Here is a 27,637-nt window from a genome sequence, read left to right on the forward strand (position 1 = left end):
GAAAACTGACTCTTCTTACTGTCTATGTTTCGAACCATTCCGGTGACACTAGTTATAGATTCCGATGCTTCACTTCAGGTTTACTGTAACCCTCTGACCGTCTTATTGACGATGAAACACAGAAATTGCATCGGAATTAGATACAAAAGGCATAATGCCGACTTAAGTACAAGAAAACTGACTCTTCTTACTGTCTATGTTTTGAACCATTCCTGTGACACTAGTCACAGATTCAGATGCTTCACTTCAGGTTTACTGTATCCTTCTGACCTTCTTATTGACGATAAAACACAGAAATTGTTACGGAATTAAATACAAAAGGCACAATACCGACTCAAGTACAAGAGGACTGGCTCTTCTTACTGTCTATGTTTTGAAACTTTGCTGTGAGACCGGATTTAGATTCCGAAGCTTCACTTCAGGTTTACTGTATCCCTGTGACCTTCTTATTGACGATGAAACACAGAAATTGCATCGGAATTAAATACAAAAGGCACAATGCCGACTTCAGTACTAGGAGACTGACTCTTCCTACTGTCTATGTTTGAACCATTCCTGTGACACTAGTTATAGATTCCGATGCTTCACTTCAGGTTTACTGTAACCCTCTGACCTTCTTATTGACGATGAAGCACAGAAATTGCATCGAAATTAAATACAAAAGGCACAATGCGGACTTAAGTACAAGAAAACTGACTCTTCTTTCTGTCTATGTTTTGAACCATTCCTGTGACACTAGTTATAGATTCAGATGCTTCATTTCGGGTTTACTGTATCCCTCTGTCCGCCTTATTGACGATTAAACACAGAAAATGCATCGGAATTTAATACAAGAGGCACAATGCCGACTCAAGTACAAGAAGACAGGCTCTTCTTATTGTCTATGTTTTGTACCATTCCTGTGACACTAGTTGTAGATTCCGATGCTTCACTTCAGGATTACTGTATCCCTCTGACCTTCTTATTGACGATTAAACACAGAAATTGCATCGGAAATAAATACAAAAGGCACAACGCCAACTTAAGTACTAGAAGACTGACTCTTCCTACTGTCTATATTTTGAACCATTCCTGTGACACTAGTTATAGATTCCGATGCTTCACTTCAGGTATACTGTGTCCCTCTGACGTTCTTAGTGACGATGAAACACAGAAATTGCATCGGAATTAAATACAAAAGGCTCAATGCCGACTCAAGTACAAGAAGACTGGCTCTTCTTACCGTCTATGTATTGAACCATTCCTGTGACACTAGTTATTGATTCAGATGCTTCACTTCAGGTTTACTGTATCCCTCTGACCTTCTTATTTTTCGATGAAGCACAGAAATTGCATCGGATTTAAATACAAAAGGCACAATGCCGACGTAAGTACAAGAGAATTGATGCTCCTTACTGTTAATGCTTTGAACCATTCCTGTGACACTAGTTATAGATTCCGATGCTTCACTTTAGGTTTACTGTATCCCTGTGACCTTCTTATTGACGATGAAACACAGAAATTGAATCGGAATTAAATACAAAATGCACAATGCCGACTTAAGTACAAGAAAACTGACTCTACTTACTGTCTATGTTTGAACCATTCCAGTGACACTAGTCATAGATTCAGATGCTTCACTTCAGGTTTACTGTATCCCTCGGTCTGCCTTGTTGACGATGAAACACAGAAATTGCATCGGAATTAAATACAAGAGGCACAATGCCGACTCAAGTACAAGTAGACTGGCTCTTCTTATTGTCAATGCTTTGAACCATTCCTGTGACACTAGTTATAGATTCCGATGCCTCACTTCAGGTTTACTGTATCACTCTGACGTTCGTATTGACGATGACACACAGAAATTACATCGGAATTAAATACAAAAGGCACAATGCCGACTTAAGTACAAGAAAACTGACTCTTCTTACTGTCTATGTTTTTAACCATTCCTGTGACACCAGTTATAGATTCCGATGCTTCACTTCAGGTTTGCTCTATCCCTCTGACCTTCTTATTGACGATGAAACCCAGAAATTGCATCGGAATTAAATACAAAAGGCACAATGCCGACTTAAGTACAAGGAAACTGACGACTCTTACTGTTTATGTTTTGAACCATTCCTGTGACACTAGTTATAGATTCGGATGCATCACTTCAGGTTTACTGTATCCCTGTGACCTTCTTTTTGACGATGAAACACAGAAATTGCATCGGAATTAAATACAAAAGGCACAATGCCGACATAAGTACAAGAAAACTGACTCTTCTTACTGTCTATATTTGAACTATTCCTGTGACACTAGCTATAGATTCCGATGCTTCACTTCAGGTTTACTGTATCCCTCCGACCGTCTTATTGACGATGTAACACCGAAATTGAATCGGAATTAAATACAAAAGGCACAATGCCCACTTAAGTACAAGAAAACTGACTCTTCTTACTGTCTATGTTTCTAACCATTCCTGTGACACTAGTTATAGATTCCGATGCTTCACTTCAGGTTTACTGTATCCCTCTGACCTTCTTATTGACGATGAAACACAGAAATTCCATCGGCATGAAATACGAAACGCGCAATGCCGACTTAAGTACAAGAAACCTGACTCTTCGTACTGTCTATGTTTTGAAACATTGCTGTGCCACTAGTTATAGATTCCGATGCTTGAATTCAGGTTCACTGTATCCCTCTGACTTTCATATTGGCGATGAAACACAGAAATTGCATCCGAATTAAATTCAAAAGGCACAATGCCGACTTAAGTACAAGAAAACTGACTCTTCTTACTGTCTATGTTTTGAACCATTCCTGTGACACTAGTTATTGATTCCGTTGCTTCACTTCAGGTTTACTGTATCCCTCGTCCCCTCTTATTGACGATGAAACACAGAAATTGCATCGGAATTAAATACGAAAATCACAATGCCGACTTAAGTACTAGCAAACTGACTCTTCCTACTGTCTATGCTTTGAACCATTCCTGTGACACAAGTTATAGATTACGATGCTTCACTTCCCGTTTACTGTATCCCTCTGACCTTCTTATTGACGATGAAACACAGAAATTGCATCGGAATTAAATACAAATGGCTCAATGCCGACTCAAGTAGAAGAAGACTTGCTCTTCTTAATGTCTATGTTCGAACCATTCCTGTGACACTAGTTATAGATTCCGGTGCTTCACTTCAGGTTTACTGTATCCCTCTGACCTTCTTATTGACGATGAAACACAGAAATTGCTTCGCAATTAAATATAAAAGGCACAATGCCGACTTAAGAACAAAAAGACTGATATTTCTTACTCTCTATACTTTGAACCATTCCTGTGTCACCAGTTATAGATTCCGATGCTTCACTTCAGGTTTCCTCTATCCCTCTGACCTTCTTATTGACGATGAAACCCAGAAATTGCATCGGAATTAAATACAAAAGGCACAATGCCGACTTAAGTACAAGGAAACTGACGCTTCTTACTGTTTATGTTTTGAACCATTCCTGTGACACTAGTTATAGATTCGGATGCATCACTTCAGGTTTACTGTATCCCTGTGACCTTCTTTTTGACGATGAAACACAGAAATTGCATCGGAATTAAATACAAAAGGCACAATGCCGACTTAAGTACAAGAAAACTGACTCTTCTTACTGTCTATATTTGAACTATTCCTGTGACACTAGCTATAGATTCCGATGCTTCACTTCAGGTTTACTGTATCCCTCCGACCGTCTTACTGACGATGTAACACCGAAATTGAATCGGAATTAAATACAAAAGGCACAATGCCCACTTAAGTACAAGAAAACTGACTCTTCTTACTGTCTATGTTTCTAACCATTCCTGTGACACTAGTTATAGATTCCGATGCTTCACTTCAGGTTTACTCTATCCCTCTGACCTTCTTATTGACGATGAAACACAGAAATTGCATCGGAATTAAGTACAATAGGCACAATGCCGACATAAGTACAAGAAAACTGACGCTTCTTACTGTTTATGTTTTGAACCATTCCTGTGACACTAGTTATAGATTCCAATGCTTCACTTCAAGTTTACTGTATCCCTGTGACCTTCTTATTGACGATGAAACACAGAAATTGCATCCGAATTAAATACAAAAGGCACAATGCCGACTTAAGTACAAGAAAACTGACTCTTCTTACTGTCTATGCTTTGAACCATTCCTGTGACACTAGTTATTGATTCCGATGCTTCACTTCAGGTTTACTGTATCCCTCTGACCCTCTTATTGACCATGAAACACAGAAATTGCATCGGAATTAAATACAAAAATCACAATGCCGACTTAAGTACTAGCAAACTGACTCTTCCTACTGTCTATGCTTTGAACCATTCCTGTGACACAAGTTATAGATTACGATGCTTCACTTCCCGTTTACTGTATCCCTCTGACCTTCTTATTGACGATGAAACACAGAAATTGCATTGGAATTAAATAAAAAAGGCTCAATGCCGACTCAAGTAGAAGAAGACTTGCTCTTCTTACTGTGTATGTTCGAACCATTCCTGTGACACTAGTTATAGATTCCGGTGCTTCACTTCAGGTTTACTGTATCCCTCTGACCTTCTTATTGACGATGAAACACAAAAATTGCATCGGAATTAAATATAAAAGGCACAATGCCGACTTAAGAACAAAAAGACTGATCCTTCTTACTCTCTATACTTTGAACCATTCCTGTGACACTAGTTATAGATTAAGATGCTTCACTTCAGGTTTACTGTATCCCTGTGACCTTCTTATTGACGATGAAACACAGAAATTGCATCGGAATTAAATACAAAAGGCACAATGCCGACTTAAGTACAAGAAAACTGACTCTTCTTACTGTCTATATTTGAAATATTCCTGTGACACTATCTATAGATTCCGATGCTTCACTTCAGGTTTACTGTATCCCTCCGATCGTTTTATTGACGATGTAACACCGAAATTGAATCGGAGTTAAATACAAAAGGCACAATGCCCACTTAAGTACAAGAAAACTGACTCTTCTTACTGTCTATGTTTCTAACGATTCCTGTGACACTAGTTATAGATTCCGATGCTTCACTTCAGGTTTACTGTATCCCTCTGACCTTCTTATTGACGATGAAACACAGAAATTCCATCGGCATGAAATACAAATGGCACAATGCTGACTTAAGTACAAGAAAACTGACTCTTCGTACTGTCTATGTTTTGAAACATTCCTGTGCCACTAGTTATAGATTCCGATGCTTCAATTCAGGTTTACTGTATCCCTCTGACCTTCATATTGACGATGAAACACAGAAATTGCATCCGAATTAAATACACAAGGCACAATGCCGACGTAAGCACAAAAACTGACTCTGCTTACTGTCTATGTTTTGAACCATTCCTGTGAAACTAGTTATAGATTCCGATGCTTCACTTGAGGTTTACTGTATTCCTCTGACCTTCTTATTGACGATGAAACACAGAAATTGCATCGGAATTAAGTACAATAGGCACAATACCGACTTAAGTACAAGAAAACTGACGCTTCTTACTGTTTATGTTTTGAACCATTCCTGTGACACTAGTTATAGATTCCAATGCTTCATTTCAAGTTTACTGTATACCTGTGACCTTCTTATTGACGATGAAACACAGAAATTGCATCCGAATTAAATACAAAAGGCACAATGCCGACTTAAGTACAAGAAAACTGACTCTTCTTACTGTCTATGTTTTGAACCATTCCTGTGACACTAGTTATTGATTCCGATGCTTCACTTCAGGTTTACTGTATCCCTCTGACCTTCGTATTGACGATGAAACACAGAAATTGCATCGGAATTAAATACAAAAATCAAAATGCCGACTTAAGTACTAGAAAACTGACTCTTCCTACTGTCTATGTTTAGAACCATTCCTGTGACACAAGATATAGATTACGATACTTCACTTCACGTTTACTGTATCCCTCTGACCTTCATGTTGACGATGAAACACAGAAATTGCATCTGAATTAAATACAAAAGGCTCAATGCCGACTCAAGTACAAGAAGACTGGCTCATTTTACTGTCTATGTTCGAACCATTCCTGTGACACTAGTTATAGATTCCGATACTTCACTTTAGGTTTACTGTATCCCTCTGACCTTCTTATAGACGATGAAACACAGATATTGCATCGGAATTAAATATAAAAGGCACAATGCCGACTCAAGTACAAAAAGAGTGATTCTTCTTACTCTCTATGTTTAGAACCATTCCTGTGACACTAGTTATAGATACCGATGCTTCACTTCAGGTTTACTGTAACCCTCTGACCTTCTTATTGACGATGAAGCACAGAAATTGCATCGGAATTAAATGCAATAGGCACAATGCCGACTTAAGTACAAGAAAACTGACTCTTCTTACTGTCTATGTTTTCAACCATACCTGTGACACTAGTTATAGATTCCGATGCTTCACTTCAGGATTACTGTATCCCTCTGACCTTCTTATTGACGATGAAACACAGTAATTGCATCGGAATTAAATACTAAGGTCACAATGCCGACGTGAGTACTAGAAGACTGACTCTTCCTACTGTCTATGTTTTGAACAATTCCTGTGACACTAGTTATAGATTCCGATTCTTCACTTCAGGATTACTGTATCGCTCTGACCTTCTTATTGACGATGAAACACAGAAATTTCATCGGAATTAAATACAAAAGGCACAATGCCGACTCAAGTACAAGCAGACTGGCTCTTCTTACTGTCTATATTTTGAACCATTCCTGTGACACTAGTTATAGATCCGATGCTTCACTTCAGGTTTACTGTATCCCTCTGACCTTCATATTGACGATGAAACACAGAAATTACATCGGAATTATATGCAAGTGTCACAATGCCGTCTTAAGTACAAGAAGACTGACCCTACTTATTGTCTACGATTTGAACCATTCCTGTGACACTAGATATAGATTCCGATACTTCACTTCAGGTTTACTGTATCCCTCCGACCTTCTTATTGACGATGAAACACAGAAATTGCATCTTAGTTAAATACAAAAGGCTCAATGTCGACTTAAGTACAGGGAGACTGACTCTTCTTACCGTCTATGTTTGAACCATTCCTGTGACACTAGTTATAGATTCCGATGCTTCACTTCAGGTTTACTGTATCCCTCTGACCTTCTTATTGACGATCAAACACAGAAATTGCATCGGAATTAAATACAAAGGCACAATGCCGACTCAAGTACAAGAGGACTGGCTCTTCTTACTGTCTATGTTTTGGACCTTTCCTGTGAGACCGGATTTAGATTCCGATGCTTCACTTCAGGTTTACTGTATCCCTTGGACCTTCTTATAGACGACGAAACACAGAAATTGCGTCGGAATTAAATAGAAAAGCAAAATGCCGACTTAAGTACAAGAAAACTGACTCTTCTTACTGCCTTTGTTTTGAACCATTGCTGTGACACTAGTTATAGATACCGATGCTTCACTTCAGGTTTACTGTATCCCTCTGACCGTCTTATTGACGATTAAACACAGAAATTGCATCGGAATTAAATACAAAAGGCACAATGCCGACTCAAGTACAAGAAGACTGGCTCTTCTTACTGTCTATGTTTTGAACCATTCCTTTGAGACCGGTTTCAGATTCCGATGCTTCACTTCAGGTTTACTGTATCCCTTGGACCTTCTTTATGACGACGAAACACAGACACTGCATCGGAATTATATAGAAAAGCCACAATGTCGACTTAAGTACAAGAAAACTGACTCTTCTTACTGTCTTTGTTTTGAAATATTCCTGTGACACTAGCTATAGATTCCGTGCATCACTTCAGGTTTATTGTATCCCTCCGTCGTTCTTATTGATGACGAAACACAGAAATTGCATCGGATTTAAATACAAAAGGCACAATGCCGACTTAAGTATAAGAAAACTGACTCTTCTTACTGTCTATGCTTTGAACCATTCCTGTGACACTAGTTATGGATTCCGATGCTTCACTTCTGGTTTACTGTATCCCTCTGACCTTCTTATTGACGATGAAACACAGAAATTTCATGGGAATTAAATACAAAGGGCACAATGCCGACGTAAGTACTAGAAGACTGACTCTTCCTACTGTCTATGTTTTGAACCATTCCTGTGACACTAGTTATAGATTCCGATACTTCACTTCAGGTTTACTGTATCCCTCTGACCCTCTTATTGACGATGAAACACAGAAATTGCATCTTAGTTTAATACAAAAGGCTCAATGCTGTCTTAGGTACAGGGAGACTGACTCTTCTTACTGTCTATGTTTTGAACCATTCCTGTGACACTAGTTATAGATTCCGATGCTTCACTTCAGGTTTACTGTAACCCTCTGCCCTTTTTATTGTCGATGAAACACAGATATTGCATCGGAATTAAATACAAAAGGCACAATGCCGACTTAAGTACTAGAAGACTGACCATCCTTACTGTCTATGTTTTGAACTATTCCTGTGTCACTAGTTATAGATTCCGATCCTGCACTTCAGGTTTACTGTATCACTCTGACCTTCTTATTGACGATGAAACACAAAAATTGCATCGGAATTAAATACAAAAGACACAATGCCGACTCAAGTAAGAGAAGACTGGCTCTTTTTACAGTCTATGTTTTGATCCTTTCCTGTGAGATCGGTTTTAGGTTCCGATGCTTCACCTCAGGTCTACTGTATCCCGCTGACCTTCTTATTGACGATGAAGCACGGATATTGCATTGGAATTAAATACAAAAGGCAGAATGCCGACTTAAGTACAAGAAAACTGACTCTTCTTACTGTCTATGTTTTGAACCATTCCTGTAACACTAGTTATAGATTCTGATGCATCACTTCAGGTTTACTGTATCCCTCTGTCCACCTTATTGACGATGAAACACAGAAATTGCATCAGAATTAAATACAAGAGGCACAATGCCGACTCAAGTAGAAGAAGACTAAATCTTCTTACTGTCTATGTTTTGAACCATTCCTGTGACACTAGTTATAGATTCCGATGCTTCGCTTCAGGATTACTGTATCCCTCTGACCTTCTTATTGACGATGAAACACAGAAATCGCATCGGAGTTAAATACAAAGGGAACAATGACGACTTAAGTACTAGAAGACTGACTCTTCGTACTCCCTATGTTTTGAACCATTCTGTGACACTAGTTATAGATTCCGATGCTTCACTTCAGGTTTACTGAATCCCTCTGACCTTCTTATTGACGATGAAACACAGAAATTGCATCGGAATTAAATACAAAAGGCTCAATGCCGACTCAAGTATAAGAAGACTGGCTCTTCTTACCGTCTATGTTTTGAAACATTCCTGCTACACTAGTTATAGATTACGATGCTTCACTTCAGGTTTACTGTATCCCTCTGACCTTCTTATTGACGATGAAACACAGAAATTTCATCGGAATTAAATACAAAAGGCACAATGCCGACTCAAGTACAAGCAGACTGGCTCTTCTTACTGTCTATGTTTTGAACCATTCCTGTGAAACTAGTTATAGATTCCGATGCTTCACTTCAGGTTTACTGTATCCCTCTGACCTTCTTATTGACGATGAAACACAGAAATTGCATCTTAGTTAAATACAAAAGGCTCAATGCCGACTTTAGTACAGGGAGACTGACGCTTCTTACCGTCTATGTTTTGAACCATTCCTGTGAAACTAGTTATAGATTCCGATGCTTCACTTCAGGTTTACTGTATCCCTCTGACCGTCTTATTGACGATGAAACACAGAAATGGCATCGGAATTAAATACAAAAGGCACAATGCCGATTCAAGTACAAGAAGACTGGCTCTTCTTACTGTCTATGTTTTGAACCATTCCTGTGAGACCGGTTTTAGATTCCGATGCTTGACATCAGGTTTACTGTATCCCTTGGACTTTCTTATTGACGACGAAACACAGAAACTGCTTTGGAAATAAATAGAAAAGCCACAATGTCGACTTAAGTACAAGAAAACTGACTCTTCTTACTGTCTATGTTTTGAAACATTCCTGTGACACTAGTTATACATTCGCTGCATAACTTCAGGTTTATTGTATCCCTCTGACCTTCTTATTGATGACGAAACACAGAAATTGCATCGGAATTGAATACAAAAGTCACAATGCCGACATAAGTATAAGAAAACTGACTCTTATTACTGTCTATGATTTGAACCATTACTGAGACACTAGTTATAGATTCCGATGTTTCACTTCAGGTTTACTGTATCCCTCTGACCTTCGTATTGACGATAAAACACAGATATTGCATCGGAATTAAATACAAAAGGCACAATGCCGACTTAAGTACAAAAAGACTGACTCTTCTTACTCTCTATGATTTGAACCATTCCTGTGACCCTAGTTATAGATTCCGATGCTTCACTTCAGGTTTACTGTAACCCTCTGACCTTCTTATTGACGATGAAACACAGATATTGCATCGGAATTAAATACAAAAGGCACAATGCCAACTTAAGTAATAGAAGACTGACCATCCTTACTATCTATGTTTTGAACTATTCCTGTGTCACTAGTTATAGATTCCGATCGTGCACTTTAGGTTTACCGTATCACTCTGACCTTCTTATTGACGATGAAACACAAAAATTACATCGGAATTAAATACAAAACGCACAATGCCGACTCAAGTAAGAGAAGACTGGCTCTTCTTACTGTCTATGCTTTGATCCTTTCCTGTGAGATCGGTTTTAGGTTCCGATGCTTCACCTCAGGTTTACTGTATCCCGCTGACCTTCTTATTGACGATGAAGCACAGAAATTGCATCGCATTAAATACAAAAGGCACAATTCCGGCTTAAGTACAAGAAAACTGACTCTTCTTACTGTCTATGTTTTGAACCATTCCTGTGACACTAGTTATAGATTCAGATGCTTCACTTCTGGTTTACTGTATCCCTCAGTCCGCCTTATTGACGATGAAACACAGAAATTGCATCGGAATTAAATACAAGAGGCACAATGCCGACTCAAGTACAAGAAGACTGGCTCCTCTTATTGTCTATGTTTTGAACCATTCCTGCGACACTAGTTATAGATTCCGATGCTTCACTTCAGGATTACTGTATCCCTCTGACCTTCTTATTGACGATGAAACACAGAAATCGCATCGGAATTAAATACTAAGGGCACAATGCCGACTTAATACTAGAAGACTGACTCTTCCTACTCTCTATGTTTTGAACCATTCCTGTGACACTAGTTATAGATTCCGATGCTTCACTTTAGGTTTACTGAATCCCTCTGACCTTCTTATTGACGATGGAACACAGAAATTGCATCGGAATTAAATGCAAAAGCCTCAATGCCGACTCAAGTATAAGAAGACTGGCTCTTCTTACCGTCTATGTTTTGAACCATTCCTGTGACACTAGTTATAGACTCCGATGCTTCACTTCCGGTTTACTGTATCCCTCTGACCTTCTTATTGACGATGAAACACAGAAATCGTTTCGGAATTAAATACAAAAGGCACAATGCCGACTCAAGTACAAGCAGACTGGCTCTTCTTACTATCTATGTTTTTAACCATTCCTGTGACACTAGTTATAGATACCGATGCTTCACTTCAGGTTTACTGTAACCCTCTGACCTTCTTATTGACGATGAAGCACAGAAATTGCATCGGAATTAAATGCAAAAGGCACAATGCCGACTTAAGTACAAGAAAACTGACTCTTCTTACTGTATATGTTTTGAACCATACCTGTGACACTAGTTATAGATTCCGATGCTTCACCTCAGGATTACTGTATCTCTCTGACCTTCTTATTGACGATGAAACACAGTAATTGCATCGGAACTAAATACTAAGGTCACAATGCCGACGTGAGTACTAGAAGACTGACCCTTCCTACTGTCTATGTTTTGAACCATTCCTGTGACACTAGTTATAGATTCCGATGCTTCACTTCAGGATTACTGTATCGCTCTGACCTTCTTATTGACGATGAAACACAGAAATTTCATCGGAATTAAATACAAAAGGCACAATGCCGACTCAAGTACAAGCAGACTGGCTCTTCTTACTGTCTATATTATGAACCATTCCTGTGACACTAGTTATAGATTCCGATGCTTCACTTCAGGTTTACTGTATCCCTCTGACCTTCATATTGACGATGAAACACAGAAATTACATCGGAATTATATACAAGTGGCACAATGCCGACTTAAGTACAAGAAGACTGACCCTACTTATTGTCTACGATTTGAACCATTCCTGTGACACTAGATATAGATTCCGATACTTCACTTCAGGTTTACTGTATCCCTCTGACCTTCTTATTGACGATGAAACACAGAAATTGCATCTTAGTTAAATACAAAAGGCTCAATGCCGACTTAAGTACAGGGAGACTGACTCTTCTTACCGTCTATGTTTGAACCATTCCTGTGACACTAGTTATAGATTCCGATGCTTCACTTCAGGTTTACTGTATCCCTCTGACCTTCTTATTGACGATGAAACACAGAAATTTCATCGGAATTAAATACAAAGGGCACAATGCCGACGTAAGTACTAGAAGACTGACTCTTCCTACTGTCTATGTTTTGAACCATTCCTGTGACACTAGTTATAGATTCCGATACTTCACTTCAGGTTTACTGTATCCCTCTGACCCTCTTATTGACGATGAAACACAGAAATTGCATCTTAGTTAAATACAAAAGGCTCAATGCCGTCTTAAGTACAGGGAGACTGACTCTTCTTACTGTCTATGTTTTGAACCATTCCTGTGACACTAGTTATAGATTCCGATGCTTCACTTTAGGTTTACTGAATCCCTCTGACCTTCTTATTGACGATGAAACACAGAAATTGCATCTTAGTTAAATACTAAAGGCTCAATGCCAACTTAAGTACGGGGAGACTGACTCCTGTTACCGTCTATGTTTTGAACTATTCCTGTGACACTAGTTATAGATTCCGATGCTTCACTCCAGGTTTACTGTATCCCTCTGACCTTCTTATTGTCGATCAAACACAGAAAATGCGTCGGAATTAAATACAAAAGGCACACTGCCGACTCAAGTACAAGAGGACTGGCTCTTCTTACTGTCTATGTTTCGAACCTTTCCTGTGAGACCGGATTTAGATTCCGATGCTTCATTTCAGGTTTACTGTATCCCTTGGACCTTCTTATAGACGACGAAACACAGAAATTGCGTCGGAATTAAATAGAAAAGCACAATGCCGACTTAAGTACAAGAAAACTGACTCTTCTTACTGCCTTTGTTTTGAACCATTGCTGTGATACTAGTTATAGATACCGATGCTTCACTTCAGGTTTACTGTATACCTCTGACCGTCTTATTGACGATTAAACACAGAAATTGCATCGGAATTAAATACAAAAGGCACAATGCCGACTCAAGTACAAGAAGACTGGCTCTTCTTACTGTCTATGTTTTGAACCATTCCTTTGAGACCGGTTTCAGATTCCGATGCTTCACTTCAGGTTTACTGTATCCCTTGGACCTTCTTTATGACGACGAAACACAGACACTGCATCGGAATTATATAGAAAAGCCACAATGTCGACTTAAGTACAAGAAAACTGACTCTTCTTACTGTCTATGTTTTGAAATATTCCTGTGACACTAGCTATAGATTCCGTGCATCACTTCAGGTTTATTGTATCCCTCCGTCGTTCTTATTAATGACGAAACACAGAAATTACATCGGAATTAAATACAAAAGGCACAATGCCGACTTAAGTATAAGAAAACTGACTCTTCTTACTGTCTATGCTTTGAACCATTCCTGTGGCACTAGTTATAGATTCCGATGCTTCACTTCAGGTTTACTGTATCCCTCTGACCTTCTTATTGACGATGAAACACAGAAATTTCATCGGAATTAAATACAAAAGGCACAATGCCGACTCAAGTACAAGCAGACTGGCTCTTCTTACTGTCTATGTTTTGAACCATTCCTGTGACACTAGTTATGAATTCCGATGCTTCACTTCAGGTTTACTGTATCCCTCTGACCTTCATATTGACGATGAAACACAGAAATTACATCGGAATTATATACAAGTGGCACAATGCCGACTTAAGTACAAGAAGGTTGACCCTTCTTATTGTCTACGATTTGAACCATTCCTGTGACACTAGTTATAGATTCCGATACTTCACTTCAGGTTTACTGTATCCCTCTGACCTTCATATTGACGATCAAACACAGAAATTGCGTCGGAATTAAATACAAAAGGCACAATGCCGACCCAAGTACAAGAGGACTGGCTCTTCTTACTGTCTATGATTCGAACCTTTCCTGTGAGACCGGATTTAGATTCCGATGCTTCACTTCAGGTTTACTGTATCCCTTGGACATTCTTATAGACGACGAAACACAGAAATTGCATCGGAATTAAATAGAAAAGCACAATGCCGACTTAAGTACTAGAAAACTGACTCTTCTTACTGCCTTTGTTATGGACCATTCCTGTGACACTAGTTGTACATACCGATGCTTCACTTCAGGTTTACTGTATCCCTCTGACCGTCTTATTGACGATGAAACACAGAAATTGCATCGGAATTAAATACAAAAGGCACAATGCCGACTCAAGTACAAGAAGACTGGCTCTTCTTACTGTCTATGTTTTGAACCATTCCTGTGAGACCGGTTTTAGATTCCGATGCTTCACCTCAGGTTTACTGTATCCCTTGGACTTTCTTATTGACGACGAAACACAGAAACTGCTTTGGAAATAAATAGAAAAGCCACAATGTCGACTTAAGTACAAGAAAACTGACTCTTCTTACTGTCTATGTTTTGAAACATTCCTGTGACACTAGTTATAGATTCCCTGCATAACTTCAGGTTTATTGTATCCCTCTGACCTTCTTATTGATGACGAAACACAGAAATTGCATCGGAATTAAATACAAAAGGCACAATGCCGACATGAGTATAAGAAAACTGACTCTTCTTACTGTCTATGATTTGAACCATTACTGAGACACTAGTTATAGATTCCGATGCTTCACTTCAGGTTTACTGTATCCCTCTGACCTTCGTATTGACGATAAAACACAGATATTGCATCGGAATTAAATACAAAAGGCACAATGCCGACTTAAGTACAAAAAGACTGACTCTTCTTACTCTCTATGATTTGAACCATTCCTGTGACCCTAGTTATAGATTCCGATGCTTTACTTCAGGTTTACTGTAACCCTCTGACCTTCTTATTGACGATGAAACACAGATATTGCATCGGAATTAAATACTAAAGGCACAATGCCAACTTAAGTAATAGAAGACTGACCATCCTTACTATCTATGTTTTGAACTATTCCTGTGTCACTAGTTATAGATTCCGATCGTGCACTTCAGGTTTACCGTATCACTCTGACCTTCTTATTGACGATGAAACACAAAAATTACATCGGAATTAAATACAAAACGCACAATGCCGACTCAAGTAAGAGAAGACTGGCTCTTCTTACTGTCTATACTTTGATCCTTTCCTGTGAGATCGGTTTTAGGTTCCGATGCTTCACCTCAGGTTTACTGTATCCCGCTGACCTTCTTATTGACGATGAAGCACAGAAATTGCATCGCATTAAATACAAAAGGCACAATGCCGGCTTAAGTACAAGAAAACTGACTCTTCTTACTGTCTATGTTTTGAACCATTCCTGTGACACTAGTTATAGATTCAGATGCTTCACTTCTGGTTTACTGTATCCCTCAGTCCGCCTTATTGACGATGAAACACAGAAATTGCATCGGAATCAAATACAAGAGGCACAATGCCGACTCAAGTACAACAAGACTGGCTCCTCTTATTGTCTATGTTTTGAACAATTCCTGTGACACTAGTTATAGATTCCGATGCTTCACTTTAGGTTTACTGAATCCCTCTGACCTTCTTATTGACGATGGAACACAGAAATTGCATCGGAATTAAATACAAAAGCCTCAATGCCGACTCAAGTATAAGAAGACTGGCTCTTCTTACCGTCTATGTTTTGAACCATTCCTGTGACACTAGTTATAGACTCCGATGCTTCACTTCCGGTTTACTGTATCCCTCAGACCTTCTTATTGACGATGAAACACAGAAATCGTTTCGGAATTAAATACTAAAGGCACAATGCCGACTCAAGTACAAGCAGACTGGCTCTTCTTACTATCTATGTTTTTAACCATTCCTGTGACACTAGTTATAGATTCCGATGCTTCACTTCAGGTTTACTGTATTACTCTGACCTTCATATTGACGATGAAACACAGAAATTACATCGGAATTATATACAAGTGGCTTAATGCCGACTTAAGTGGAAGAAGACTGACCCTTCTTATTGTCTGTGTTTTGAACCATTCCTGTGACACTAGTTATAGATTCCGATACTTCACATCAGGTTTACTGTATAACTCTGACCTTCTTATTGACGATGAAACACAGAAATTGCATCTTAGTTAAATACTAAAGGCTCAATGCCAACTTAAGTACGGGGAGACTGACTCCTGTTACCGTCTATGTTTTGAACTATTCCTGTGACACTAGTTATAGATTCCGATGCTTCACTCCAGGTTTACTGTATCCCTCTGACCTTCTTATTGTCGATCAAACACAGAAAATGCATCGGAATTAAATACAAAAGGCACAATGCCGACTCAAGTACAAGAAGACTGGCTCTTCTTACTGTCTATGTTTTGAACCATTCCTTTGAGACCGGTTTCAGATTCCGATGCTTCACTTCAGGTTTACTGTATCCCTTGGACCTTCTTTATGACGACGAAACACAGACACTGCATCGGAATTGTATAGAAAAGCCACAATGTCGTCTTAAGTACAAGAAAACTGACTCTTCTTACTGTCTATGTTTTGAAATATTCCTGTGACACTAGCTATAGATTCCGTGCATCACTTCAGGTTTATTGTATCCCTCCGTCGTTCTTATTAATGACGAAACACAGAAATTACATCGGAATTAAATACAAAAGGCACAATGCCGACTTAAGTATAAGAAAACTGACTCTTCTTACTGTCTATGCTTTGAACCATTCCTGTGGCACTAGTTATAGATTCCGATGCTTCACTTCAGGTTTACTGTATCCCTCTGACCTTCTTATTGACGATGAAACACAGAAATTTCATCGGAATTAAATACAAAGGGCACAATGCCGACGTAAGTACTAGAAGACTGACTCTTCCTACTGTCTATGTTTTGAACCATTCCTGTGACACTAGTTATAGATTCCGATACTTCACTTCAGGTTTACTGTATCCCTCTGACCCTCTTATTGACGATGAAACACAGAAATTGCATCTTAGTTAAATACAAAAGGCTCAATGCCGTCTTAAGTACAGGGAGACTGACTCTTCTTACTGTCTATGTTTTGAACCATTCCTGTGACACTAGTTATAGATTCCGATGCTTCACTTCAGGTTTACTGTAACCCTCTGCCCTTTTTATTGTCGATGAAACACAGATATTGCATCGGAATTAAATACAAAAGGCACAATGCCGACTTAAGTACTAGAAGACTGACCATCCTTACTTTCTATGTTTTGAACTATTCCTGTGTCACTAGTTATAGATTCCGATCCTGCACTTCAGGTTTACTGTATTACTCTGACCTTCTTATTGACGATGAAACACAAAAATTGCATCGGAATTAAATACAAAAGACACAATGCCGACTCAAGTAAGAGAAGACTGGCTCTTTTTACAGTCTATGTTTCGATCCTTTCCTGTGAGATCGGTTTTAGGTTCCGATGCTTCACCTCAGGTCTACTGTATCCCGCTGACCTTCTTATTGACGATGAAGCACAGATATTGCATCGGAATTAAATACAAAAGGCACAATGCCGACTTAAGTACAAGAAAACTGACTCTTCTTACTGTCTATGTTTTGAACCATTCCTGTAACACTAGTTATAGATTCTGATGCATCACTTCAGGTTTACTGTATCCATCTGTCCGCCTTATTGACGATGAAACACAGAAATTGCATCGGAATTAAATACAAGAGGCACAATGCCGACTCAAGTAGAAGAAGACTAAATCTTCTTACTGTCTATGTTTTGAACCATTCCTGTGACACTAGTTATAGATTCCGATGCTTCGCGTCAGTATTACTGTATCCCTCTGACCTTCTTATTGACGATGAAACACAGAAATCGCATCGGAGTTAAATACAAAGGGAACAATGCCGACTTAAGTACTAGAAGACTGACTCTTCGTACTCCCTATGTTTTGAACCATTCTGTGACACTAGTTATAGATTCCGATGCTTCACTTCAGGTTTACTGAATCCCTCTGACCTTCTTATTGACGATGAAACACAGAAATTGCATCGGAATTAAATACAAAAGGCTCAATGCCGACTCAAGTATAAGAAGACTGGCTCTTCTTACCGTCTATGTTTTGAAACATTCCTGCTACACTAGTTATAGATTACGATGCTTCACTTCAGGTTTACTGTATCCCTCTGACCTTCTTATTGACGATGAAACACAGAAATTTCATCGGAATTAAATACAAAAGGCACAATGCCAACTCAAGTACAAGCAGACTGGCTCTTCTTACTGTCTATGTTTTGAACCATTCCTGTGACACTAGTTATGAATTCCGATGCTTCACTTCAGGTTTACTGTATCTCTCTGACCTACATATTGACGATGAAACACAGAAATTACATCGGAATTATATACAAGTGGCACAATGCCGAATTAAGTACAAGAAGACTGACCCTTCTTATTGTCTACGATTTGAACCATTCCTGTGAGACCGGTTTTAGATTCCGATGCTTCACCTCAGGTTTACTGTATCCCTTGGACTTTCTTATTGACGATGAAACACAGAAATTGCATCTTAGTTAAATACAAAAGGCTCAATGCCGACTTAAGTACAGGGAGACTGACTCTTCTTACCGTCTATGTTTTGAACCATTCCTGTGAAACTAGTTATAGATTCCGATGCTTCACTTCAGGTTTACTGTATCCCTCTGACCTTCATATTGACGATCAAACACAGAAATTGCGTCGGAATTAAATACAAAAGGCACAATGCCGACCCAAGTACAAGAGGACTGGCTCTTCTTACTGTCTATGATTCGAACCTTTCCTGTGAGACCGGATTTAGATTCCGATGCTTCACTTCAGGTTTACTGTATCCCTTGGACATTCTTATAGACGACGAAACACAGAAATTGCATCGGAATTAAATAGAAAAGCACAATGCCGACTTAAGTACTAGAAAACTGACTCTTCTTACTGCCTTTGTTATGGACCATTCCTGTGACACTAGTTATACATACCGATGCTTCAATTCAGGTTTACTGTATCCCTCTGACCGTCTTATTGACGATGAAACACAGAAATTGCATCGGAATTAAATACAAAAGGCACAATGCCGACTCAAGTACAAGAAGACTGGCTCTTCTTACTGTCTATGTTTTGAACCATTCCTGTGAGACCGGTTTTAGATTCCGATGCTTCACCTCAGGTTTACTGTATCCCTTGGACTTTCTTATTGACGACGAAACACAGAAACTGCTTTGGAAATAAATAGAAAAGCCACAATGTCGACTTAAGTACAAGAAAACTGACTCTTCTTACTGTCTATGTTTTGAAACATTCCTGTGACACTAGTTATAGATTCCCTGCATAACTTCAGGTTTATTGTATCCCTCTGACCTTCTTATTGATGACGAAATACAGAAATTGCATCGGAATTAAATACAAAAGGCACAATGCCGACATAAGTATAAGAAAACTGACTCTTCTTACTGTCTATGATTTGAACCATTACTGAGACACTAGTTATAGATTCCGATGCTTCACTTCAGGTTTACTGTATCCCTCTGACCTTCGTATTGACGATAGAACACAGATATTGCATCGGAATTAAATACAAAAGGCACAATGCCGACTTAAGTACAAAAAGACTGACTCTTCTTACTCTCTATGATTTGAACCATTCCTGTGACCCTAGTTATAGATTCCGACTCTTCACTTCAGGCTTACTGTAACCCTCTGACCTTCTTATTGACGATGAAACACAGATATTGCATCGGAATTAAATACAAAAGGCACAATGCCAACTTAAGTAATAGAAGACTGACCATCCTTACTATCTATGTTTTGAACTATTCCTGTGTCACTAGTTATAGATTCCGATCGTGCACTTCAGGTTTACCGTATCACTCTGACCTTCTTATTGACGATGAAACACAAAAATTTTATCGGAATTAAATACAAAACGCACAATGCCGATTCAAGTAAGAGAAGACTGGCTCTTCTTATTGTCTATGCTTTGATCCTTTCCTGTGAGATCGGTTTTAGGTTCCGATGCTTCACCTCAGGTTTACTGTATCCCGCTGACCTTCTTATTGACGATGAAGCACAGAAATTGCATCGCATTAAATACAAAAGGCACAATGCCGGCTTAAGTACAAGAAAACTGACTCTTCTTACTGTCTATGTTTTGAACCATTCCTGTGACACTAGTTATAGATTCAGATGCTTCACTTCTGGTTTACTGTATCCCTCAGTCCGCCTTATTGACGATGAAACACAGAAATTGCATCGGAATTAAATACAAGAGGCACAATGCCGACTCAAGTACAAGAAGACTGGCTCCTCTTATTGTCTATGTTTTGAACCATTCCTGTGACACTAGTTATAGATTCCGATGCTTCACTTCAGGATTACTGTATCCCTCTGACCTTCTTATTGACGATGAAACACAGAAATCGCATCGGAATTAAATACTAAGGGCACAATGCCGACTTAAGTACTAGAAGACTGACTCTTCCTACTCTCTATGTTTTGAACAATTCCTGTGACACTATTTATAGATTCCGATGCTTCACTTTAGGTTTACTGAATCCCTGTGACCATCTTATTGACGATGGAACACAAAAATTGCATCGGAATTAAATACAAAAGCCTCAATGCCGACTCAAGTATAAGAAGACTGGCTCTTCTTACCGTCTACGTTTTGAACCATTCCTGTGACACTAGTTATAGACTCCGATGCTTCACTTCCGGTTTACTGTATCCCTCTGACATTCTTATTGACGATGAAACGCAGAAATCGTTTCGGAATTAAATACAAAAGGCACAATGCCGACTCAAGTACAAGCAGACTGACTCTTCTTACTCTCTATGATTTGAACCATTCCTGTGACCCTAGTTATAGATTCCGACTCTTCACTTCAGGTTTACTGTAACCCTCTGACCTTCTTATTGACGATGAAACACAGAAATTGCATCGGAATTAAATACAAGAGGCACAATGCCGACTCAAGTACAAGAAGACTGGCTCCTCTTATTATCTATGTTTTTAACCATTCCTGTGACACTAGTTATAGATTCCGATGCTTCACTTCAGGTTTACTGTATCCCTCTGACCTTCATATTGACGATGAAGCACAGAAATTACATCGGAATTATATACAAGTGGCACAATGCCGACTTAAGTAGAAGAAGACTGACCCTTCTTATTGTCTGTGTTTTGAACCATTCCTGTGACACTAGTTATAGATTCCGATACTTCACATCAGGTTTACTGTATAACTCTGACCTTCTTATTGACGATGAAACACAGAAATTGCATCTTAGTTAAATACTAAAGGCTCAATGCCAACTTAAGTACGGGGAGACTGACTCCTGTTACCGTCTATGTTTTGAACCATTCCTGTGACACTAGTTATAGATTCCGATGCTTCACTCCAGGTTTACTGTATCCCTCTGACCTTCTTATTGACGATCAAACACAGAAAATGCGTCGGAATTTAATACAAAAGGCACACTGCCGACTCAAGTACAAGAGGACTGGCTCTTCTTACTGTCTATGTTTCGAACCTTTCCTGTGAGACCGGATATAGATTCCGATGCTTCATTTCAGGTTTACTGTATCCCTTCGACCTTCTTATAGACGACGAAACACAAAAATTGCAATGGGATTAAATAGAAAAGCACAATGCCGATTTATGTACAAGAAAACTGACTCTTCTTACTGCCTTTGTTATGGACCATTCCTGTGACACTAGTTATACATACCGATGCTTCACTTCAGGTTTACTGTATCCCTCTGACCGTCTTATTGACGATGAAACACAGAAATTGCATCGGAATTAAATATAAATGGCACAATGCCGACTCAAGTACAAGAAGACTGGCTCTTCTTACTGTCTACGTTGTGAACCATTCCTGTGAGACCGGTTTTAGATTCCGATGCTTGTCTTCAGGTTTACTGTATCCCTTGGACCTTCTTATTGACGACGAAACACAGAAACTGCATTGGAATTAAATAGAAAAGCCACAATGTCGACTTAAGTACAAGAAAACTGACTCTTCTTACTGTCTATGTTATGAAACATTCCTGTGACACAAGTTATAGATTCCGTGCATAACGTCAGGTTTATTGTATCCCTCTGACCTTCTTATTGATGACGAAACACAGAAATTGCATCGGAATTAAATACAAAAGGCACAATGCCGACTCAAGTACAAGAAGACTGGCTCTTCTTACTGTCTATGCTTTGAACCTTTCCTGTGAGACCAGTTTTAGATTCCGATGCTTGACTTCAGTTTTACTGTATCCCTTGGACCATCTGATTGACGACGAAACATAGAAATTGCTTCGGAATTAAATACAAAAGGCTCAAAGCCGACTTAACAACAAGAAAACTGACTCTTCTTACTGTCTATGTTTTGAACCATTCCTGACACACTAGTTATAGTTTCCGATGCTTCACTTCAGGTTTACTGTATCCCTCTGATTTTCTTATTGACGAAGAAACACAGATATTGCATCGTAATTAAATACAACAGACACAATGCCGACTTAAGTACAAAAAGACTGACTCTTCTTACTCTCTATGATTTGAACCATTCCTGTCACCCTAGTTATAGATTCCGATGCTTCACTTCAGGTTTACTGTAACCCTCTGACCTTCTTATTGACGATGAAACACAGATATTGCATCGGAATTAAATACAAAAGGCACAATGCCAACGTAAGTAATAAAAGACTGACCATCCTTACTGTCTATGTTTTGAACTATTCCTGTGTCACTAGTTATAGATTCCGATCGTGCACTTCAGGTTTACCGTATCACTCTGACCTTCTTATTGACGATGAAACACAAAAATTTCATCTGAATTAAATACAAAACGCACAATGCCGACTCCAGTAAGAGAAGACTGGCTCTTCTTACTGTCTATGCTCTGATCCTTTCCTGTGAGATCGGTTTTAGGTTCCGATGCTTCACCTCAGGTTTACTGTATCCCGCTGACGTTCTTATTGACGATGAAGCACAGAAATTGCATCGCATTAAATACAAAAGGCACAATGCCGGCTGAAGTACAAGAAAACTGACTCTTCTTACTGTCTATGTTTTGAACCATTCCTGTGACACTAGTTATAGATTCAGATGCTTCACTTCTGGTTTACTGTATCCCTGAGTCAACCTTATTGACGATGAAACACAGAAATTGCATCGGAATTAAATACAAGAGGCACAATGCCGACTCAAGTACAAGAAGACTGGCTCCTCTTATTGTCTATGTTTTGAACCATTCCTGTGACACTAGTTATAGATTCCGATGCTTCACTTCAGGATTACTGTATCCCTCTGACCTTCTTATTGACGATGAAACACAGAAATCGCATCGGAATTAAATACTAAGGGCACAATACCGACTTATGTACTAGAAGACTGACTCTTCCTACTCTCTATGTTTTGAACCATTCCTGTGACACTAGTTATAGATTCCGATGCTTCACTTTAGGTTTACTGAATCCCTCTGACCTTCTTATTGACGATGGAACACAGAAATTGCATCGGAATTAAATACAAAAGGCTCAATGCCGACTCAAGTATAAGAAGACTGGCTCTTCTTACCGTCTATGCTTTGAACCATTCCTGTGACACTAGTTATGGACTCCGATGCTTCACTTCCGGTTTACTGTATCCCTCTGACCTTCTTATTGACGATGAAACACAGAAATCGTTTCGGAATTAAATACAAAAGGCACAATGCCGACTCAAGTACAAGCAGACTACCTCTTCTTACTATCTATGTTTTAACCATTCCTGTGACACTAGTTATAGATTCCGATGCTTCACTTCAGGTTTACTGTATCCCTCTGACCTTCATACTGACGATGAAACACAGAAATTACATCGGAATTATATACAAGTGGCACAATGCCGACTTAAGTAGAAGAAGACTGGCCCTTCTTATTGTCTGTGTTTTGAACCATTCCTGTGACACTAGTTATAGATTCCGATACTTCACATCAGGTTTACTGTATCCCTCTGACCTTCTTATTGACGATGAAACACAGAAATCGCATCGGAGTTAAATACAAAGGGAACAATGCCGACTTAAGTACTAGAAGACTGACTCTTCGTACTCCCTATGTTTTGAACCATTCTGTGACACTAGTTATAGATTCCGATGCTTCACTTCAGGTTTACTGAATCCCTCTGACCTTCTTATTGACGATGAAACACAGAAATTGCATCGGAATTATATACAAAAGGCTCAATGCCGACTCAAGTATAAGAAGACTGGCTCTTCTTACCGTCTATGTTTTGAAACATTCCTGCTACACTAGTTATAGATTACGATGCTTCACTTCAGGTTTACTGTATCCCTCTGACCTTCTTATTGACGATGAAACACAGAAATTTCATCGGAATTAAATACAAAAGGCACAATGCCAACTCAAGTACAAGCAGACTGGCTCTTCTTACTGTCTATGTTTTGAACCATTCCTGTGACACTAGTTATGAATTCCGATGCTTCACTTCAGGTTTACTGTATCTCTCTGACCTACATATTGACGATGAAACACAGAAATTACATCGGAATTATATACAAGTGGCACAATGCCGAATTAAGTACAAGAAGACTGACCCTTCTTATTGTCTACGATTTGAACCATTCCTGTGACACTAGTTACAGTTTCCGATACTTCAGGTTTACTGTATCCCTCTGACCTTCTTATTGACGATGAAACACAGAAATTGCATCTTAGTTAAATACAAAAGGCTCAATGCCGACTTAAGTACAGGGAGACTGACTCTTCTTACCGTCTATGTTTTGAACCATTCCTGTGAAACTAGTTATAGATTCCGATGCTTCACTTCAGGTTTACTGTATCCCTCTGACCTTCATATTGACGATCAAACACAGAAATTGCGTCGGAATTAAATACAAAAGGCACAATGCCGACCCAAGTACAAGAGGACTGGCTCTTCTTACTGTCTATGATTCGAACCTTTCCTGTGAGACCGGATTTAGATTCCGATGCTTCACTTCAGGTTTACTGTACCCCTTGGACATTCTTATAGACGACGAAACACAGAAATTGCATCGGAATTAAATAGAAAAGCACAATGCCGACTTAAGTACTAGAAAACTGTCTCTTCTTACTGCCTTTGTTATGGACCATTCCTGTGACACTAGTTATACATACCGATGCTTCAATTCAGGTTTACTGTATCCCTCTGACCGTCTTATTGACGATGAAACACAGAAATTGCATCGGAATTAAATACAAAAGGCACAATGCCGACTCAAGTACAAGAAGACTGGCTCTTCTTACTGTCTATGTTTTGAACCATTCCTGTGAGACCGGTTTTAGATTCCGATGCTTCACCTCAGGTTTACTGTATCCCTTGGACTTTCTTATTGACGACGAAACACAGAAACTGCTTTGGAAATAAATAGAAAAGCCACAATGTCGACTTAAGTACAAGAAAACTGACTCTTCTTACTGTCTATGTTTTGAAACATTCCTGTGACACTAGTTATAGATTCCCTGCATAACTTCAGGTTTATTGTATCCCTCTGACCTTCTTATTGATGACGAAATACAGAAATTGCATCGGAATTAAATACAAAAGGCACAATGCCGACATAAGTATAAGAAAACTGACTCTTCTTACTGTCTATGATTTGAACCATTACTGAGACACTAGTTATAGATTCCGATGCTTCACTTCAGGTTTACTGTATCCCTCTGACCTTCGTATTGACGATAGAACACAGATATTGCATCGGAATTAAATACAAAAGGCACAATGCCGACTTAAGTACAAAAAGACTGACTCTTCTTACTCTCTATGATTTGAACCATTCCTGTGACCCTAGTTATAGATTCCGACTCTTCACTTCAGGCTTACTGTAACCCTCTGACCTTCTTATTGACGATGAAACACAGATATTGCATCGGAATTAAATACAAAAGGCACAATGCCAACTTAAGTAATAGAAGACTGACCATCCTTACTATCTATGTTTTGAACTATTCCTGTGTCACTAGTTATAGATTCCGATCGTGCACTTCAGGTTTACCGTATCACTCTGACCTTCTTATTGACGATGAAACACAAAAATTTTATCGGAATTAAATACAAAACGCACAATGCCGATTCAAGTAAGAGAAGACTGGCTCTTCTTATTGTCTATGCTTTGATCCTTTCCTGTGAGATCGGTTTTAGGTTCCGATGCTTCACCTCAGGTTTACTGTATCCCGCTGACCTTCTTATTGACGATGAAGCACAGAAATTGCATCGCATTAAATACAAAAGGCACAATGCCGGCTTAAGTACAAGAAAACTGACTCTTCTTACTGTCTATGTTTTGAACCATTCCTGTGACACTAGTTATAGATTCAGATGCTTCACTTCTGGTTTACTGTATCCCTCAGTCCGCCTTATTGACGATGAAACACAGAAATTGCATCGGAATTAAATACAAGAGGCACAATGCCGACTCAAGTACAAGAAGACTGGCTCCTCTTATTGTCTATGTTTTGAACCATTCCTGTGACACTAGTTATAGATTCCGATGCTTCACTTCAGGATTACTGTATCCCTCTGACCTTCTTATTGACGATGAAACACAGAAATCGCATCGGAATTAAATACTAAGGGCACAATGCCGACTTAAGTACTAGAAGACTGACTCTTCCTACTCTCTATGTTTTGAACAATTCCTGTGACACTAGTTATAGATTCCGATGCTTCACTTTAGGTTTACTGAATCCCTGTGACCATCTTATTGACGATGGAACACAAAAATTGCATCGGAATTAAATACAAAAGCCTCAATGCCGACTCAAGTATAAGAAGACTGGCTCTTCTTACCGTCTACGTTTTGAACCATTCCTGTGACACTAGTTATAGACTCCGATGCTTCACTTCCGGTTTACTGTATCCCTCTGACATTCTTATTGACGATGAAACACAGAAATCGTTTCGGAATTAAATACAAAAGGCACAATGCCGACTCAAGTACAAGCAGACTGGCTCTTCTTATTATCTATGTTTTTAACCATTCCTGTGACACTAGTTATAGATTCCGATGCTTCACTTCAGGTTTACTGTATCCCTCTGACCTTCATATTGACGATGAAGCACAGAAATTACATCGGAATTATATACAAGTGGCACAATGCCGACTTAAGTAGAAGAAGACTGACCCTTCTTATTGTCTGTGTTTTGAACCATTCCTGTGACACTAGTTATAGATTCCGATACTTCACATCAGGTTTACTGTATAACTCTGACCTTCTTATTGACGATGAAACACAGAAATTGCATCTTAGTTAAATACTAAAGGCTCAATGCC

This window comes from Schistocerca americana, chromosome X, assembly GCF_021461395.2.
Source record: "Schistocerca americana isolate TAMUIC-IGC-003095 chromosome X, iqSchAmer2.1, whole genome shotgun sequence".
NCBI classification, from domain to species: Eukaryota; Metazoa; Arthropoda; class Insecta; order Orthoptera; family Acrididae; genus Schistocerca; species Schistocerca americana.